At 43.7% G+C, this 21,957-nt stretch overlaps 1 long non-coding RNA gene across 2 annotated transcripts in view; it reads right to left on the minus strand.

Moving 5' to 3' along the window:
• Positions 1–21,957, minus strand: part of LOC137374897 (uncharacterized) — a 58,989-nt gene that overhangs the window by 16,968 nt on the left and 20,064 nt on the right. For both annotated transcript variants that reach the window (XR_010975913.1, XR_010975914.1), the window contains exon 3: positions 16,595–16,788. This is a non-coding gene — a long non-coding RNA (uncharacterized lncRNA). The remainder of the gene's footprint in view (positions 1–16,594; positions 16,789–21,957) is intronic.

The following is a 21,957-nucleotide window of genomic DNA, read 5'->3' on the forward strand; positions in this document are numbered from 1 at the left end:
AGCTGCAGGTGCAGGCCACCTGGTGGAGGACCACCCTCTCCCCCCTACATCCTGCCCCTCAACCAACACCACAATGGTGGCCTGGCTGCAAAGGTATTTTTTATTTTAAATTTATGAAGGTTGGAGAGAGGGCACCTCCATTTTGGGGCGCCTTCTCCCTCACTTACCTGCCATGGCATCCTGCTGCTGCTTCCGGGTGGAGGGCGTCTTATTGTTTCTCCAGCTTCGAGAAACCATTTGCCATCCTTAATTTGATGCCGAGCCTGCCCTTTGGTCATTAATTGACCAATTCAGAGAATATCACAGGTGAGTAACTGTGAGTAACTGTTCCCACACAGTGCAGGCTTCGGACACTCATTTGAGCCTGACGGACGAGTCCCGAAGCCCACAAGGAAAATCCTGCTCAATATTTCTGAAGTGATTTCTCTTTTCGGAATTCACTCAGTAAGGTCTTTAGTGTTTAGTGTAGTGTGTGCAAAGAACTGTGAAAGAAAGAAGGCCTGCATTTACATAGCACCTTTCTTGACCATATGACATCCTAAAGTACTTTATAGCCAATTGTTGTAATGTAGTAAACACTGCAACCAATTTGCACAACAAGTTCCCGCAAACAGCAATATGACAGTGACCAAATAATCTGTTTTTGTGTTGTTGACTAAGGGATAAATATTGGCTAGGACACCAGGGATAAATTCCTTGCTCTTCTTTGAAATAGTACCATGGGATCCTTTATATCCATCTAAGAGGGAAGACAGGCCTCAGTTTAACATCTCCTCTCAAAGACAGCACCTCTGACAGTGTAGCACTCCCACAATACTGCACTAGAGTGTCAGCATCAATTTTTATGCTTAAGTCTCTGGAGTAAGACAACCTTTTGACTCAGAGGTGAAAGTGCTACCAACTGAGCCACGGCTCTGAGGGTGAAATTCGTCTTCGTCAAAAGCACAAATTGGGTAGGTGTGAAATGGATTTCTAATTCACTACCATTCATTTTGCTCTATTGCCGAAGACCAATTTTACCCCAACTGTCTTTTACCTTTTTAAAGCTCTGCTTTCAGTGCAGCCTGTTAAGAGATGACTCAGTATTGTATAACTGAGCTAAGTAAAAATACTTTGAAGTGGTTTTCAAATGAAATGCATGCTTTATCTATTCCCACTGAATGTACATTGCAAGAGGCTGGTCAGATTTATCAATACAGGAATTCCCTCAGGCAACCACTGATCTTCTTACTTACAGCAGAAAGCTTAAAGTGAACAGTGACATGCACTTTGTAAATTTAACTGAGCAGTTCACATATATCTTACCATTTTTACCTACTGACCTCAACAGGCTCACCAATCACCATATTCCTTTACTTATCTTATCTCCTGGCTTAGTATTCATTATTCTTTAAAATCCTAAACTCTAATCTTGCTAACTCTCCCTCAGTAAGATCTTATATCTATTTTATATCCTTTTACAATGTTACTTCTGACGCGATAACCATTGACCTTTTGCTTCAAAATTAATTTATTAGTAATCTAAAGGTTATTTTCTCTTCCAAGAGAGAATATTCTCCAAGGGTTTTAATTTTTGCACTCAGCAGCCAGTGTTTTTGTACTTGTGAAAATTAGTTGCTGGAAGATTGGAGATCAGAAAGTGTAGAAATGGATAAACCCAGCCCATTACTCTTCTTTCTTGATTGGGAATCATCATCTTTGAGAGTTTGCATTCTTTCTCAAGTTAGATCAGGAAGTAGACCTGGACCATTCTGGTCTGTTTGTAATAATACATGAGCATTGCATTTAGCCATCATGGAGCTTCTGCAACTGCTGATTACTCAATGTTTGTTGTTTTCCCTGGCTACACTTTACGGACAGGCCAGGAATGGCTGACCTAATGTTTTGTGTAGCCCTTCAGGTAACTATCAAACTGTCAATGCCTATTAACAGTTGCTGAGTTTATGCTCACTGTCTCTACACATTACTGTTGCTTACTTTTCTAGTTGGCAAGTTTAATGTATTATATAAGTGAAATCTGGTGTAAAAATCTGGCATTGCATAGCTAAGGTAGTATGGTTAGGACTACTAGTTAGTTATGTCCTTAATATTTCAAAAACAAGAGCAAGTTGAAAAGCTAACAATCAATAATTGTTTATGATTTTAATAACTAAGTGGAGCAGCTTTTGCCAAATATTTTAGGCACTAAAGAAGTAAAGAGGTGACCAAAGTGGGTCTGAAGCTGAAATGCTGGTTTACCCCCATTTAGTGCAAGGCACCATCTTGGTAAAGGTGCTAGGAACAGATATCCAGAAGCTTGTTAAACTTTTTTTTTCCAAAAATATACTTCATTCATAAAAATTAGCAAAAAATTACATTACAAAACAGTTTAAATTTGACATTTCAGAAAGTGCAATAGAGATCAGATTTCTTCAATACAGAACACATGAAGTGCCTCACAACTCTTGCCATTCCATTTTATATGCAATGTACATTGGCATTATATAGCAAAAAACATTTTGATGCATACAGCCCGAAGGATTTTACACAGGTTCCAGACCCTGGATATACTATGACTGGAGGACCTTACACAGTGGCCTTTCCCCATTGAACCATGCGGCGGCTACCCCAAGCTTTAGTGCGTCCCTCAGCACGTAGCCCTGGAACTTGGAATGTGCCAGTCTGCAACACTCGGTCATGAACAACTCTTAGCTCTGGAAGACCAGTGTTACGACCAGGTGAGAAAGGGGTCTAGGGCTCCCGTATCAGCCTCTTCCTGGTTTGACCGTAACAGGGTTTAACTTTTTAAACACCATGTTTTTAGCTTCCCCTCAGTGAGTCCTTGCTCACTGCTGTCAAATTGTAATTGCAAAGAAATCAATCAGACAGGTTTTCTCAGATTTAAACAAGAAAGGTATAAGTTTATTAACCTTAAAACTCTAACTCAGTTAAAACAACTAAAAATACGCAACACACCACGCTAGCATGCATACATGATACACACGCAAATAGAGACAGAAAAGGAGAAAGAATCAAAAGGGAAAGATTTGAAGCAATAGCTGGAGTTCAGTTACTGGCTTTGGGTTTGATGTAAAGTCTTTGATTGAAGTTAAGTCTTGCAGTTCTTGTTGGGGCCCAGTGCACACTTTCAAACTTGTTTTGCTGGTCTTCTATATTGAGGCTTAAGTTACAGCCATGGGTCCCTGGAACTTTGTGGGAGAGAGAGAGAGCTGCTGTCTTCTTGAAGTTCAGTTGCAGTCCCTTCCCAAACTGTTCTGTGTCAGGCACAATTCAAAAAACCCCCAGGTTGGCCAGCAGGCTAGTCATATGACTAGCTCCTTGTTTAGAGCAGCCTCGTCTGTGAGATTTGTGGATTCCTTCAAGCTCACCAGACACTCTCAGTGGGGGGTGGTGGCGGTAGGATGCTGGATCAATGACTCCCAAAGTCTCTTGATCATCACGATGGATAAAATCCATCTGGCTAATTGAATCAGGGAATAATCCCATTGTCTCCTTCATGCAACTGTCTTTTAGAATGCAAATATGCAGCCATGCTTTCAGGGACTGTTGTGGTCTTTTTAAACAAGTTATTTCAAGTGCAGTAACAGTTCAAAAATAACGTTCCATATAACAAAATTAATATGTCTCATTTCGGCAGGTGTGGTTTCTGTCACACCAGCAAGTTTTGGGACCAAAGTGCGTCTTTCACCGAGATGATGGTCCTCCAGTAGCAGTTGATGTTTACCTTGGTGTGCGTTCCTGGGAACAGCTCATAGAGCACAACATCCTGCATTATGGAGCTGCTCGGGATGAATCGCGACAAAAAACACTGCATCTCTTTCCACACCTGTTTTGTAAAGGCACATTCCAGAAGGAGGTGGGCAACAGTCTCTTCCCCACCACAGCCACCTCGAGGGCAGCATGGGGAGGTGGTTAGATTCCAGGCATGCAGGAAGGATCTGACGTGGAGGGCTCTTCTCACCACAAGCCAAGCTGCATCTTGGTGCTTGTTTGAAAGTTCTGGCGATGAGGCATTCTGCCAAATGACTTTGACAGTCTGCTTGGGGAACCATCCGGCAGGATCCGCCATCTCTTTTTTTCTTAGGGCCTTGAGGACATTGCATGCAGACCATTGTCTGATGGATTGGTGGTCAAAGGTGTTTTTCTGCACAAACTTTTCCATGAAGGATAGGTGGAGTGTTCCATGGCATTGTGGCCAGACCAATCCTTTGCAACACCGGGGACAGATGGAACCTCAGCACATAGTGACACTTGGTGTTTGTGAACTGGGGTTTTACACACAGCTTGATGCAGCTGCACACAAAAGTGGCCATCAGGATGAGGGCGACGTTGGGTACGTTTTTATCCTCTTTTATCCAGAGGTTTGAACATCGTGTCCCTGTGGACACGGTCCATTTTTGATCTCCAGTTAAAGCAGAAGATGACTCAGGTGACCGCCAAGGCTCAGGAGTATGGGCCAGACCTGCACCACGTACAGTGACAATGTGAGCGCCTCGCACCTGATGACCAGATTCTTAACCACAATGCAGAGAGAACGCTGCTCCCACCTGTCCAGTTTCTGTTTTACCATTTTTGTGGAGCAGTATACATGGGATCCTCACATCCATTTCCACTGGAGGTGTGAAGTGGACTGCCGGCACACAGGATGGTTCAGACACCAAGCAGAGGACACATAGGTTCTCACACACACCTCCTTCCAGTTTTTGGTGCATGCTCCGGCCCCTCATAACCATATCCCTAGCACCTTCAGGTAATTTGACCTGATGGTGAAGGGAACAAGGGATCGGTCAGGAAACAGATGATTGCCACTTAAAATGCCTGCCAGCACTGACAAAAGAGGCTACACTGCATTTTGGCAGCTAGCGCTTAAACTAACAACTTCTGCAATCAGTGACCAGCTATTTCGGAGTACATGTGATGCTGCTGTCAATTTCAAGTGCTGTTTAAAGGATACTTTCCATTTAAAAGGATGCTCACCTTTCGATGTTCACTTGCTACTGGAGCAGTGAAGACCTCTGAAACACATTGGGAGACTTTCTGGGACACTTTGTCAAGATTTCACCAACACTTGAATAACATTTATTCTGGAAATTCTCTGAGGACTTCACATTAAAGGAATAATTGCTGTTGTATTCCACTTTATTGGACACCTCATAAGATTCACCAGGAAAAACACTTGGTCATTGGCATCTTGCTCGGCGTGCCCCTTGGTCTGGATGAAGAATGGGAGGAGGACATGAGGCCAGACAGAGCAGCACTGGCTACAGTAGGAGAGAGGGTACAGACTGCCTCTGCTTCTTTGGACCTCCAGGACCTCCAGTGCTGTGCGTGAGAACCTGTGTGTCCTCTGTTTGCTGTCTGAACCATCCTGTGAGCTGGCAGCCCGCTTCACACCTCCAGTGGAAGTGGATGTGAAGATTCCACGTATACTACTCCACAAAAATTGTGTCTGATCAGCACTTGAGCGCTAAATCTGCCGGTGTCTGTTTAGCACCTCCAGACAAGTTCAAATTAGAGTCAGAGTCATTTACAGCACAAAAGGAGGCCATTCGGCCCGTCGAGTCTATGCCAGCTCTCCACGGAGCTATCCAGTCAGTCCCACTCCCCTGCTTGATCCCCATAGCCCTGCAAGTCTATTTCCCTCACATGGCCATCCAACTTCCTCTTGAAGTCAATGATTGCCTCCATTTCCACCACCCTTGTTGGCAGCCAGTTCCAGATCATTACCACCCTCTGTGTAAAAAGGTTCTTCCTCTCATTCCCCCTACATCTCTTACCAAAAACCTTCAATCTGTGTAATCAGCAATTAAGATCAATACTGATAAATTCAGAGTTTCAAAGAGCTTGGCTTATTAGAATAGCTCCCATTTTGCATCTGTTTTCAACCTTTGACCAAAATAGCTCCCAAGATCTTTAATATCTGGACCTAATTGCAATGCCACACAATAGCACATGTTCTTTATTTTTCATTGCTTATAAACTTTGAAGGTGAATTTTAACATACCTGCCTGGCAGAAACTCACTCTCACTCTCCCAAACAGATACAGGCTGACAAAGAACTAACAGTACTCACCCACAGGGGACAGTCAGGCCCAAAAATAAAACGAAGATTCAGATCTGGTCTTTCTCCTGGGATCCAGGGCTATAGCTCTTACAGCTACAGGGCAGATTCATGAACTTAAAATTGTCAGGCTGAAAGCATCTGAAATAGGAAGAGGAAATGGGGGAGAATGCTCAACTTTATTGTGTCAAAAGCCTTTTCGCATCCCGGGAGGATATTAATGCAGTTGAGTTGGTCCTGTTGTTGTGGCACATCACATTGATGATATCACTCATTAGATGGCCCAATATAAAATCTGTTTAGTTAGTATGGATCATCCCAAGGTTAACTGTTTCTAGTCTGGAGCCCAGGATCTTGTCCTGTGCTGTATAACTAGCAATGAGGAGCTATAAAGGTCTCTAACACAAGCACTGGTCAGTCTCTTATCTTCTTTTTTAATATGATGATGGTTCCCCTGAGAATCTCTGGAAGGATCTTAGTTTACATACCTCAGGGGACCTTTAACCCCCAAGGATGGTTGGGTTTGGGGCAGGTGGGAGCTAAAAAAAATTTTTAAAGTCTGAACCCCAACCCCAACCCTCCCACCACTTCCGGTTTTAATAGAGGCAGGCCAGGGGCAGGCGACCAATCTGCTCTCAGGAGGCTTTTCGGTCAATAAAATCTTTCAAGGAGGCTGCATTCCTCCATTTTAACAGAATTTTTATTTTCAACCCACGGAGGCTGAATTTCTCAGAGCTTGGGAATCCCAGCAGGTTAAAAGAGGCGAGAAGGGCCAAATCCCTGTGTTAAGTGCATTGGCAGCACTGCTTGTGGCCAGAAGATGCAGGAGGTTCCTCCAAGCCCAGCAAGCTTATTTTTGATACACCCTGCCATTGGCCTACTGCCTCTCATATCCCCTCTGATCTCCGACTCCCCTCCACTTCACTGTCCCACCCCCTGCAATCGCCTATTTACCTGGCATCTGCTCCTCGTCTGCTTTCCCACCTGACAATTCTACAGGACGTCTGGAACCTATCTGGAAATCCTCTCCCCCTTGCCCCACCCCATCCCAGCACCCATTTCTGTCTTGTCACGGCCCAGTAAATATTGGGCCCATAGTGTATGAGTTTCAATAAGAGGAAGTAAAATCTGGGAACGGGACTTTGTGAAACTTTATACAGTGTTTTCTTGATTGGAGGGTTTTGCAGCCAGCTGGTGTTTTTTTGTATTTTAAATGTTTTAGGGCCTACACTATACCATCCTTTTTTTGCAGCTGTCTTAACATACCATTACCTCTCGTGTCCCTCAAGGATCGATCCTTGGTGCCCTTCCATTTCTCGTCTACATGCTGCTCTTTGGCAACATCATCTGAAAACACAATGTTAGTTTCCCCATGTACACTGATGACACCCACCTCTACCTCACCACCACTTCTCTTGACTCCTCCACTTTTGCTAAATTATCAGGCTTCTTATCCGACATCCAGTATTGGATGAGCAAAAATTTCCTCCAGTTAAATATTGCGGAAACTAAAGCGATTGTTTTTCGTCCCTGTTCCAAACTCCATTCCCTTGCTACTGACTCCATCCCTCACCCTGGCAACAGTCCAAGATTAAACCAGTCTGTACGCAACCTCGGTGTCACATTTGGCCCTGAGATGAACTTCCAACCACATATTCACACTATCACAAAGCCCACCTATTTCCACCCCTGTATCATTGCCTGAATTCACCCCTGTCTCATCTCATCTGCTGCTGAAACCCTCATTTATGCCTTTGTTACTTCCATACATGATAATTCCAATACACTTCTGGCTGGTCTCACAAATTCTACCCTCCGTAAACTTGAAGTCATCCAAAACTCTGCTGCCTGTGTCTTAACATGCACAAAGTCCCATTCACCTGATCCCCCCCCTGCGCCCACTAACCTACACTGGCTTCCAGTCAGGCAATGTCTTGATTTTAGAATTCTCACCTTTGTTTTCAAATTGTTCCATGGCCTTGCCCCTCCCTATCTCTGTAATCTCCTCCAGTTCCACAACCCTCCAAGATAACTATGCTCCTCTAATTCTGGCCCCTTGAGCACCCCTGATTTTAATCGCTCCACCATTGGTGGCAGCGCCTTCAGCTGCCTAGGCCCTAAGCTCTGGAATACCCTCCCTACCCCGCTCTGTCTCTCGGGTTGGTATCATATTTTGTTTTATAATGGTTCTGTGAAGCGCTATGGAACATTTCATTACATTAAACGTTCTATATAAATAAATGCTTGTGATAGTATTCCTGCCTAGTTATCGGGTGTTACGAATTTATTGCATAGACTAAGGAAAGAAATATGTGGCTGATCCTGCAGTGGCTATTCAAGCTAACGTTTCTCTGACTTCCATAACTGGCACAAATTATACTCACAACTGGCACAAATTATCTGATGGCATGGGACCTCACATCCCACATAGTAAGTGATTTCTCCATATGCTTTTCATCATTCCCACTGGCGCATCACTGCTTCCACCATGTGGTGTGTGTGATGTCCTGTAATGTATTCCCTTCCATATTGGATTCTGCCAAGATGAAGATTCGGAACAAATGTTTGACCCAGTTCTGCTCTTTTTAAAAGAAAGTTGGTTTAGGCAGTTGGACAAAATGCAAAATTTTAGTTTTAAGTATTTTACCATATGACTGTTTAACAGGAAAATTAACCAGTTTTTGTATCGGGAAGGGGATATCAGGGTCAATTTATTACAATTATTAAAGGGGCCTCTTCCAATCTATATCTGTAATTTGAATGAATGGAAACTCATGGCCTGTGCTTCTTAGGTTTATCAAAGTATAGTCCCTGTTGGGGTACCAGATAACAGAAGCACCCCTTTATAATTTAATATGAAAAATATCCAATAATTCAATAATAACACAAATATATCTATAACCTTTCACATGTAATCTTTAATTTGTTCCAACTTCCCCCCCGCCCCAACTGTGCCCCCACTGTCCATGACCCAACAACACTCATGAAGATCATCAACCTCTTAAATACAATCTTCTGATACTTCATTACCCAGCCTACCTAGTTCAGACCTTATGTTCTGAATCAACTAATTGAACTACAATTCCCATGAGCTACTGTGCAATCCAGCCTCCATCAAAGTGCAAGGACATGGAATGTGTCAAGCAACCAGACTGCAACTCTCAAAAACCATCAGGGGTTCCCAGACTTGGACTTTCCTCTCCCTATTGTCTTCCTACCCATTCCACTGCAACCGCAGATCCCATATGTTACCATTCCCTCATGCCCTCAACTCCAATCTGGTTGCATTCTACTCCTTAGCCTGTCTCCTGATTTATGGGCCCTACTCAATTTGTGTTTGCTTTTCATATTAGCCCCCCCTCCCACTGCTCTACATCCAGATGGCAGTTTCCACTGTTCCTACCATTCTCTTGACTTAACAAGAATAGAATGGACATATAACAAAAGGCTTTAGTTAAAAAAAAGTATTAATCACAATTAAGGGATAATCACATAATTAACTGCACAGGCTGTTAAGCACAAAATTAGTTTGCAAGAGCAGAGATTTGAAAGTAATGGATGACATCGCAAGACAAAAATTGCTACATTGAAAATAAAAGTAAATTGAGGATTGAAGGTTAATTTTGCAGAAAGAAAATATTTGAAAAACAGATTGATATGGAGAACAATCGGAAATAAATAAGTTACCTGATAAAAATTCTAAAATTATGTTTACTATTTTTAACTCTGATCAACTATAGGAGGTGACCTAACATTTTAAAATGTATATGTTCTCTGACTTTACCAAGATGAAGAACTTCAACACCCAGAAATGAACACGAGCATTTTAACCTTCCTGGGATAGATTTTTAATTTGCCATCTTGGTGCAAAGCTAGCATTGTGGATCTGACATCCATTACAGAATCCACACAATTAATGGAAGTGAAGATCGGACCGTTTCTATAATGGGTGGTCAATCCATGATGCCAGTTTTACGCTGAATCAGCAGGTTGAATAAACAACCCCTTCCCCCGTCAGCATTTAGTATTCCCAGATCAGTCACAGATTGAGCTGAAAGCAGAACAAAGTTCTCTCTTCTCTGCTCTAATTTCCAAAGAAGTCACAGTTGCATTAGTGACAATTCCATTCCTTATGTAAGTTGTGCATATTTAGCTCAAATTGTTGCCAAAATTATCTACAGTTTTATGATGAAGAGCTGAACTCACTATACGTTGGTGGCTCTTTTGAACCTAGGTCCAATTTAATTTTATTTGCAATGTTGCCATGATGTTTATTTGACACCAATTCTTGTTTGTGTTTCTCTGTATTTTAACCCCTCCTCTTAGTTCAATTGCTGTTTGCAATCATCACTATATGTAGCTGCTAAATGATCCATGGTGGAGCTCACAGCACCATCCATGCTATTTTATAGACCTATTAACAGCCACTAACTGGGTTCTGTCAGTGTTGTTTGTCAGATGTTTTGTGGCTTTAACCGAAAATCACAGCTGGTTCACTTCCCAATAGCACCTGCTGCTAAGTGGCTGAAGGCTTCATTCATTCCAAATCCAGGTGACAAGAGAAACATGCCCCCAAAGATTTATAGACATTGAATTAATAGTTTGGGCCAACTCAAGGTTCTTTAGATTTATATTGAACAACTGGTACAACACAGATTTTCCATTGCATTACAGTCTTCTCTGTTGCTACTTCTAAGATTTGCAAACAGAACTTTTATTCTCTGTAAAACTCCACCTTCCAGTTCCTTGTTGTGCACGTTGCACCTTCTGTGTTGCCATTCATTTTTAGATCCCTGCTGAAAATCCTGCAGACAGCATTCACTGCTACTCTTCAAATCTCAGTTGGAATTTCTACAATTGTCAGACAGACATCAATGTCAATAGCCCTGTTATACTACACTATAGGAAGTTAATAGGCACTGACATCTGCTCTAATCTGGTCCCCAAAGTGTGGCATAATGACCTCAGTGCCATTCTAACCTCCTTGGTGCCAATGAAATGGCAAAGTGGTGTTCTCATCAGTCTAATGAGGTGCCAGCTGGCATCTCAATACCAGTTTAATGCTCCGAAAGGAATGATGTGGCATATGACTGTTGTGAGTTACCTTAGGGTTTCTTTTCCTTTGTGAGTCTTGAATAACTGCTACAATATCAGGTTTCTGACATGGTTACAATCCCATGGGCACTTGTGTGTGCAGCTAGAATAACTTACTTCACCTTGGTAATTCTGTTTTTGCAGATTCAGTCCCAAGAATTGGCTCTGCACTGACAGCATAGATATAAGAGAAATACAAATATAAGTACTGGGTTATTGCTACATTAGTCAGGGTAGTGGATCATTTCATTCACATTCCTTCAACACCGCAAGAATAATTGAGGGCAAAACAGGTTGTTCAGTATTGTTGGATTCTCCAGTGCCCAGAGAGTCATCAATTATATTCATCTGCCACTGTATGAACTTGCTGAATGAAATAATTTTCTGTACTAGGAAAAGCTTTCATTCAGTGAATATCAAGGCTGTATGCGACACTCCTTGTCTTAATTTTACTATCCTTGTATAGATTCATCGGCCCCGATATTTATGGAAAGGATCTGTTGGGGGTGGGGGGAAATGTAGCGGACAGGAAACCCAAAAGTATCAGGTCCAATGAATGTCGTGCTGAATTTAACAACAGGTACTGATTAAAATTTTTTGAATCTATTTCATGACTGCAGCCAGCCAGATTGAGAGGCTGATGGGAAAACCTGCTGCACCAGGCCATAGCCGAGGAACAGAGAGGAGGGAGAGCGATTGTGGATCAGGGGACATCAGGGAGGAGAGTGGGAAGGTGTGTGGGTGGGCCTGGAGAGATTGATTGAGGGGGCATTGTGGGGGGTAGGGATGAGTTCGAGAGATCAGTCAGGAGGACATCAAGGTGGGTTGCGGAGAGAGATCAGTCGGCGGGGTTGCGGGGTGGGGTGCGACACTGAGGGTTGGTGGAGTGGGATTGGTTGCAGGGGATCTCCTAGGGCTTTAGAGAGAGGAATTGCGGGAGACAGCCAGTGGGGATCCTGGAGACATTGGAGGGATATCAGAGGGATGGGACTGGAAATATCAGTCGGCAGCCACAAAGAATGCCAGGGGTTGTCATCTTGGAGGTCTGAACAGATTTGGTTGGGGTCTGGGATGGGGGAAGCACTCCTGCTCCTCCTGGCCCACAAGTAGTACTGGAAAGGGATCCGGTCACTCTTTCCTCCTTTCAACTGCTGGAAACATGGCCCACATGCGTTAAATATGAAGCAGCTAAAATCTGAGACACACAGACTCATTAAAATACTTAAATTATGGACCCACCTTCCCCCCCCAACCACCACCATCAACCTGCCTCTGTTAAAACAGAAGTGGTCGCATTGGAGGCGAGTTGGGGTCAGGTTTCCCATTTTCAAAATTATAGCCCCACCCCACTTCCCTCCTCATTCATCCTATGGGTTTTAAAATTACCCCCATTGTATTTGACTAGTGGCTGATTATTAAGCATTCTTTTGTCTTTCTGCGCTGAAACTGGTGTACTTATTTCCAGAAGTGAGATTCAAGGGTAATTGAAAGCCTATTGGGGCACAAGTTTGTCTGGGCCTATCTTCAGGCCCAAATTAGTCATTGCACAGACAGCATGCCCTCTCCAAATGAAATGGGGCCTCAAGCCTCAGTTCAATGAATTAGTTGAGTTCCTGCCACCTATCATGCCTTCACAGCAGCTCACCCATTGCAGCACTTGAATTTGGGGCCGCTTACCTCACTGGTAGCAGCCCTTGGATAGGTGCCGGGTGGAGGACACCAAGAACGAGATCATTGGCAGAGGGCAACGTTCTTCAGGAGTGCTGTGGAGCCAAGATTCTCCAAGCTTCTTATGAATTTATTCCTTTTTAAATTTACCTTTATGGTGACAGATGCGAGGCCGCTTCCAATCCCAGAAAACCAGAGAAGAGCAGGCCTGATGCCAGTTCTGCTCAGTGCAGCCCAATTTTTAAAACAGATTTTAAAATGGCTAATATTTTGAATTATGTATGCGCATCATGACATTATCTCATTACCTAATAGAGTTCATTACAATATAAAAAAAGACTGTGCTTCACTTTTAAGTATTCAACTGTGATGTTAAATTAGAGCAAGAACATAAATGAAACTCCCAAATGAGTAAGACACTGAGTGAACTGCCACTTCACTTCTATTAACACATCAAAATGCTGTAGGCTAAGCTGTTCAAATGCCTAATGGGCTACACTGATGAACAACTATAAATGTAAGCTGAAAGGAGCCTGATGAATAAAGTACTGGTTTTATAGCCTTTGCAACAGAGAGGACTTGCTTGGCTTTGAAAAGTCTTTGCAGGACTTTAAATGGAAGCATTTGGTAACTAGGTGTGATTGTGTTTATTAAGGAAATAAACTAATTTATGAATAGTATTTAAACAGCTTGTCTACAGAGAATATATCTACCGTTTGAAGCAAAAACGAAAACATGGGACTTCAAAGGATTTATGTTTTTGAAGTTTAATTAAACTATAAAATATTTCACTAAAAACTGACACCAACTGCAGGCTCTTGAAAGAAATCTGTATATTTCTAAATTTACTTTGAGACCAGACTACATTTTAGATTTTGCTACCTAGTCTGGTTTACCAAGTCTGTTCCTTAATGTAAAAATGCCTTGAGATGTCTTGCTGCATGTGAGCAGTGTTATAGAAATGTAAGTTTTTAATATACGGAGACGAGCATTTAGATTGGGTTTGGCCCATTGATAGAACTCTTGGGGGGATTTTTTGCTTGCTGGAGCATGTGGGTTTGGGAGCAGATGTGGGGTTAAAAGCATCGAAATTGACAGCATGTCAGGAAGCCAGCTTCAACCTGCTGATTCTGCATTTACCTGCAGAACGTTAGGTTGCATGCGTGAAATCCCCACAGGAGAGGCAGGTTGTTAATTTCAATATGCTAAAAGCTCATTAAGAACTTTTTTAACAGAGGTTTTGTGATTTAACTGAGGGTGCATAGGTTTCTCAGGATTCCTGGAACTCGACTGTCAAAGCAAGGCAAGAACACAATGGCAATTGAGAGGGCTGAAGAAACTACCACGGCACTATGGGTTCCAGGACATCACTGCAGGAGTTCCTTAGGTACTGTCCTAGGCCCAACCATCTTCAGCTGCTTCATCAATGACCTTCCTTCAATCATTCGGTCAGAAGTGGGGATGTTTGCTGATGATTGCACAATGTTCAGCACCATTCCCGACTCCTCAGATGCTGAAGCCGTCCGTGTAGAAATGCAGCAAGACCTGGACAATATCCAGGCTTGGGCTGATAAGTGGCAAGCAACATTCGCGTCACACAAGTGCCAGGCAATGACCATTTCCAACAAGAGAGAATCCAACCTTCTCCTCTTGACATTCAATGGCATTACCATTGCTGAATCACCCACTATTCTCGGGGCTACCATTGACCAGAAACTGAACTGGAGTAGCCAAATAAATACCATGGCTACAAGAGCAGGTTAGAGGCTAGGAATCCTGTGGCGAGTAATTCGTCTCCTGACTCCCCAAAGCCTATCCACCATCTACAAGGCACAAGTCAGGAGTGTGATGGAATACTCTCCACTTGCCTGGATGAGTGCAGCTCCAACAACACTCAAGAAGCTCGACACCATCCAGGACAAAGCAGCCTGCTTGATTGGCACCCCATCTACAAATATTCCCTCCCTCCACCACCGATGCACAGTGGCAGCAGTGTGTACCATCTACAAGATGCTCTGCAGCAACGCACCAAGGCTCCTTAGACTGCACCTTCCGAACCCGCGACCTCTACCAACTAGAAGGACAAGGGCAGCAAATGCATGGGAACACCACCACCTACAAGTTCCCCTCCAAACCACACACCATCCTGACTTGGAACTATATCACTGTTCTTTCACTGTCGTTGGGTGAAAATCCTGGAACTCCCCTCCTAACAGCACTGTGGGTGTACCTACCTCACATAGACTTCAGCGGTTCAAGAAGGTAGCTCACCACCACCTCCTCAAGGGCAATTAGGGATGGGCAATAAATGCTGGCCTAGCCAGCGATGCCCACATCCCATGAATGAATAAAAAAAAGAAAAAACAATTTGCAGCTTCTTTCAGATTGTGTTTGGCCTAAAGATTACAGAAGCTTTGTATCTCCTGTTGTAATATAAAGCAATGCAGCATTTCTTAAGGAAATGGTCCATATTGAGGATTATAGCAAAAATATATGGCATGTAACTATCTGAGGTATCTTTGGCATTTTTCCTATTTGCTGCAAAAGACAAATGCTCCAATGTAAATGTTCAATTTTCGATGAAGGTGAGACCTGCAAATGTACTACATAACAGAATATATATGTTGAACAGTGAAACATATGTGGTCAAGTAATACATAATTCAGTAACTGTATAAAAATATTTTTTTTTATTCATTCATGGGATGTGGGTGTTGCTGGCTAGGCCAGCATTTATTGCCCTTGAGAAGGTGGTGGTGAGCTGCCTCCTTGAACCGCTGCAATCCTTGGGGTGTAGGTACAGCCACATTGCTGTGAGGAAGAGAGTTCCAGAAGATTGACCCGGTGACAGTGAAGGAACGGCGATATCATTCCAAATTATATTGCTGTGTGACTTGGAGCGGAACTTGCAGGTGGTGGTGTTCCCATGCATCTGCTGCCCTTGTCTTTCTAGGTGGTAAAGGTCGTGGGTTTGGAAGGTGCTGTCGAAGGAGCCGTGGTGAGTTGCCGCAGTGCATCTTGTAGATGGTACACACTGCTGCCACTGTGCATCGGTGGTGGAGGGAGTGAATGTTAAAGATGGTGAATGGTGTGATTGCTTTGTCTTGGGTGTTGCCAAGCTTCTTGAGCGTTGGTGGAGCTGTACCCATCCAGGCAAGTGAAGAGTATTCCATCACACTCCTGACTTGTGCCTTGTAGATTGTGGATAGGCTTTGGGGAGTCAGAAAGTGAGTTACTCACTACAGAATTCCCAGCCTCTGATCTGCTCTTGTAGCCACAGCAGTTCAGTTTCTGGTCACTGGTAACCTCCAGGATAGTGGGGGATTCAGCGATGGTAATGTCATTGAATGTCAAGGGGAGATGGTTAGATTCTCTCATATTTGAGATGGTCATTACCTGGCACTTGTGTGGCGCGAATGTAACTTGCCACTTATCAGCCCAAGCCTGGATGTTGTCCAGGTCTTGCTGCATCCGGACACGGGCTGCTTCAGTATCTGAGGAGTCATGAATGGTGCTGAACGTTGTGTAGTCATCAGCGAACATCCCCTTCTGACCTTATGATGGAGAGAAGGTAATTGATGAAGCAGCTGAAGATGGTTGGGCCTTGGACATTACCCTGAGGAACTCCTGCAGTGATGTCCTGGAGCTGAGATGATTGACATCCAACAACCAAAACCATCTTCCTTTGTGCTACTTATTTGTCCTCCTAACAAGGTATTTGCAATAAAAATAGGTTAGTGTTACTGAGAAGTTAATGTTGTTAGATTTTTACCTGAATTGTAGATAGAAGTCCTGCTCATAATTTTCATTGTTTTAATGTATTATAACCCAAATGCTCAGCAGAATCCCAAAGCAGGTAAATTGAAGCGTTGTTCAGAATTCATTATACAATAGCTCTATCTGTTACAAGTCCAAACATGTCATACTTTCTTCTTTTGCTTGACAATAGGTTCCCAGGATAGCATCCTGAAATTACAACCAAACTGCAGTGAATTTAGACATATTCCATTCAATGGTTTGTGATTAGCATGTGAATTGCAGTAACAGTTCAGTCAATTTGATACAGGGAAATATACAGAGTAGTATTTGTGAACAGAACATGGATGAAGAAAATACTGGAATATACTATTAATGAGATGTTCTGTGTCCTTTTTCATCATTGCAATGAACTTTATCTGGTGCAGTGCAAGATAGCTGCATAAAGTTTCTACTGTCTGGAGGATAAAGAACTCTTATCCCTTGCATGCCTTAGCTACAAAAGATCCAGACAGACATCCTAATTTTATTCTTTCAAGCAGAAATTCTTAGATTTTAGGGAATTACTTAGGAATTTGGAGGATTGAAAGGGAATTTCAAAGTTCCTGTCACCCATCATGTATTCCCCTGGGTACGCACCCCACACCATGGTCTACAGTTTTGCATCACCCACACCTGCAGCAGATAGAATAAAGACACCTCACACTGTTCCAACATCATATGGTCTAGGATTGTTGCATTCTCTGGAGTCACAGGAACACACCCCAGCAAGATAACACTTAAAAATAAAAAAACATTAATGATACTTAATTGTTTCATGAATAAACAACTCTCAGACTTTGTGTTTCTATATTTTGTTTTTGTGTGGCTTTCTGTTCTCACTGAAATAATTTTAGGCTGAATTTTCAGGGCAGGAACAGAGGTGGACAAAGAATAGCACCTACGTGGATTCAATCACATTGGTTATTTCAATACATCTCTGTATTTCGATCATCGGTTTGGATAGCGGTGCTGGTCAATGTGCTGATTTCCTGATGCCATTCCTGGCGCTGGCCATGTTCACCAGGGCGGTAGGAAGGGAGGTATTGCGATCCCACCCAATCCCTGATTAAGGCATATTAAGCTGATTGAGGAGCTCATTTAGAGCTCATCAATGGGGGATGTTGTGATTTTCGTGAGGGTGCCTTGGCTCTGGGGTGGACCAGGTGATGCTAGGTGGGTAAACAGTGGGGAACCGGTCATGGCCACCCCAGAGAATTACCTGGGCCTCATAAAAGAGTTGACAGCACAGGCGACTCATTGGCAAATTAGTGCCCCTGGCACAGCGCAGGAAGAGTGGGTAGTAAGTGCATGGGCAGTGTGGGAGAGTGTCACTCTCCGAGCATCATAGGGGCATAAGAATAGGGGGCAAGGCTGGCAAGGACAATTGGGCAGCCACCTGACCAAAAGGAAGGCTGCAGCTTGCAATGGGGCATGACTCTCATATTTTGGGCTCAGTGGCAATAAAGAGCAACAGCCTCTGAAGGAAAGGTGGAACCTCAGATATCAGCAGGGCAGAGGACATGAACAAGGGGCAAGAAGGACATGGAAGCCATACCCTCAGCATAGGATCTACCGCTGAAGACGGAGCTACCTAGAAATAAACAAGAACCAGTGCAGGAGGAGACGATAACTCTCCAGGCAGATGGTCAGAGAAATCTGTGCCCTCTTCGCTGAAGACTCACACCTTGCAGCACTGATTGCCATGTCCTGCCACTAGCCATCATTGTCACAGCGGGATTGAACTTCTTCACCTCAAGCTCCTTTCAAGGATCAGCTGCGGACCTTGGTGACATTGTGCAAATGACAGCATAACACTGTATCTCGCAGGTCACTAATATACTATTTGTCAGGGCTGGACAGTACATTCAGTTCATGACAGAAGCAGCAATAGGAAGGGCTTCCACTCCAACAACATTCAGCAGGTCTGCAACCACAACAAGAGCTTCCTCCATGTGTGCGCTTACTTTCCTGGCAGCTGCCATGACTCCTTCATCATCCGGCAGCCCAGGCTACTGCAGCTCTTCACTCCCCCCTCCCCCCAATGTCCATGGATGGATCTGAGAGGACACTTACCTTCTGGGAGAGGAGCGGACCTGTGGGAAGAACACGGAGCGAGGAGCGGATAGGTAGAGCCCGAGGATCGCGGCCTAGAGCACTTACCTTCCGGGAGCAAAGCGGACCTGCGTGGAGAACATGGAGTGAGGAGCGGATAAATAGAGCCCGAGGATTGCGTCCGAGAGCACTTACCTTCTGGGAGAACAGTGGAGAGAAGCAGAACTGGGAGAAGAACATGGAGCGAGGAGCAGATAAATAGAACCCGAGGATCACGGACTAGAGCACTTACCTTCCAGGAGAGGAGCGGACCTATGGGAAGAGTATGGAGCGAGGAGCGGATAAATAGAGCCCGAGGATCGCGTCCGAGAGTACTTACTTTCCGGGAGAGCAGTGGAGAGGAGTCCAGGCATGCCAGAGTTTGAAAACAAACAGAACAGTGACATCACAGGAAAGCTGCAAGGTGATTGGTTGGTGAGTAATTGCTGTTAGGGAATAAGTCTAAAAAGCTGTGTTAGTACAATACTGTTAGGGTGTATCTGTAAATAGCTTAATAAGGAACAAATGAGTAGCTGGTTTTTTTGAGTAAGTTTATTTTAACTAGTGTACTGTATTGATTTTTAATAGGATTTATCAGTACTAGGAAGGTTTTATTAATAATTCTAAGCTGTTGTAGTATTGATAAGTTGTTTTTAGCAGTAGCAATGGGTCAACTAATTAATAAAGGAATGGCAGGATTGCTTCAACCTTGAGAGTGCACCTTCTGTGCTATGTGGAGCTCCAGGATGCTTCCCGTATCCTGGAGAACGATTTGTGCTGGAAGTGTCGTCAATTGAAGCAGCTTCAGCTCCAGGTTTTGGAACTTGAGCGGCAGCTGGAGACACTGCGGTGCATTCATGAGGATGAGAGCTATGTAGATAGATCGTTTATAGATGTGGTCATCCCACAGCTTAAGAGTATGCAGTGAGAGAGGGAATGGGTGACCATCAGACAGTCAAAAAGAATCAGGCAGGTAGTGCAGGAGACCCCTGAGTGCGATTCACTCTCCAACAGGTATTCAGTTCTGAATACTGAGGAAAGTGATGCTTCACCTGGGGAGTGCAGTCAAACCCAAGTCCATGGCACCATGTGTGGCTCAGCTGCACAAGGGGGGTACAAGGAAGACTGGAAGAGCCATAGTCATAGGTGATTCAATAGTCAGGGGAACAGACAGGCTTTTCTGTGGCCGCAGACAGATGTTGTGTTGCCTCCCTGGTGCCAGGGTCAAGGATGTCACTGAGTGGCTACAGAGCATCCTGAAGGGGGAGGGTGAACAGCCAGCAGTCGTGGTCCACATCGGAATCAAAGACATAAGTAGAAAGAAAGATGTGGTCCTGCAGTCAGAATTTAGGGAGCTAGGCAAGAAATTGGCAAGCAGGACCTCAAAAGTAGTAATCTCTGGATTACTCCCAGTGCGACGTGCAAGTGAGTATAGAAATAGAAGGATAAGACAGATGAATGTATGGCTGGAAAGATGGTGCAGGAGGGAGGGATTCAGATTCCTGGGACATTGGGACTGGCTCTCGGGGAGATGGGACCTGTACAGGCCGGACAGGTTGCACCTGAACACAGCCCGGACTGAGTTCCTTTCGGGATGTTTTGCTAGTGCTGTTGGGGAAGGTTTAAACTAGTTTGGCAGGGCGATGGGGACCTGAGGGTAGACTCAGCTGGGACAAAATCAGAAAGGAAAATGGAAGGTGGAAAATTAATGGATGAGTCTGGAAGACAGAGGAAATGAAGGTTAGAAAATGTTTTTAAAAAGAGTTTGGCAATGCTCAAGAGTATCTATTTCAATGTAAGGAGTGTAGCAAATAAAGCAGATGAGCTGAGGGCACAGATAAGACACATGGCAGTATGATATCATAGGAACAAAAAAGGGGCAATCACACTGCTGGGAGTGTACTATAGACTCCCAAACAGTCAGAGGTAGATCAAAGAGCAGATATGTAGGCAAATCTCTGAGAAATGCAAGAATCTTAGGGCAGTAATTGTAGGGGATTTTAATTACCCCAATATTAACTGGGATAGTTTTAGTGTGAAAGGAATTGAGGGAGCAGAATTCTTGAGATACATTCAGGAGAATATTTTTGCCCAGTATGTAGCAAGTCCAGCAAGAGAGGGTGCAATTTTAGACTTCGTTTTAGGAAATGAAGATGGGCAGATGGAAGGAGTGGCTGTGGGAGAGCATTTTGGTGATCGTGATCATAATTCAGTCAGTTTTAACATAATTATGGAAAAGGACAGAGATAGAACAGGAGTTAGAGTTCTCAATTGGGGCAAGGCCAATTTTACTGAACTGAGGAGTGATTTAGCGAAGGTGGACTGGAAAAAGCTACAGTGTCAGAACAGTGGGAGGCATTCAAAGGGGAGATTCAAGAGGTTCAGGGTAAACATGTTCCCACAAGAAAAAGGGGGAGGTGGTCAAATCTAGAGCCCCATGGATGTCGAGGAGCCTACAGGGTAAGACAAGGCAGAAAAGGAAAGCTTATGACCGACACCAAGAACTCAATACTACAGAAAGCCAAGAGGAGTATAGAAAGTGGAGGGGTGAAATCAAAAAGGAAATTAGGAAAGCAAAGAGAGGGCATGAAAGAATATTGGCAAGCAAAATCAAGGTGAACCCAAAGATATTTTATCAATACATTAAGAGTAAGAGGATAACTAAGGAGTGAGTATGGCCCATAAAAGACCCAAAAGGTAACCTATGTGTAGGAGCAGAAGATATTGGTCTTGTTTTTAATGAATACTTTGTGTCTGTCTTCACAAAACAGGGGGACAATGCAGATATTATAGTTAAGGAGGAAGAGTGTGAAGTATTGGATGTGATAAACAGAGGGAGAGGGGAAGTGTTAATAGGATTAGCAACCTGGAAAGTTGATAAATTACCAGGGCCAGATGAAATGTTAAAAGCTGTTAAAAGAAGCAAGAGAGGAAATAGCAGAGGGTCTGACCATCATTTTCCAGTCCTCACTGGATACAGGTGTGGTGCTGGAGGATTGGAGAATTGCTAATGTTGTACCTCTGTTTAAAAAGGGAGCGAAGGATAGACCAAATAATTACAGGCCAGTCAGTCTAAGCTCAGCAATGGGCAAATTATTGGAATCTATTCTGAGAGGCAGGATAGGCACAGGCACAGGTTAATCAAGGATAGTCAGCATTGATTTGTTCAGTGAAGACCTTGTTTGATCAACTTGATCGAATTTTTTGAAGAAGTAACATGGAAGATAGATGAGGGTAGTGCAGTTG

The sequence above is a fragment of the Heterodontus francisci genome, chromosome 11 (assembly GCF_036365525.1).
Source record: "Heterodontus francisci isolate sHetFra1 chromosome 11, sHetFra1.hap1, whole genome shotgun sequence".
Taxonomy (NCBI): domain Eukaryota; kingdom Metazoa; phylum Chordata; class Chondrichthyes; order Heterodontiformes; family Heterodontidae; genus Heterodontus; species Heterodontus francisci.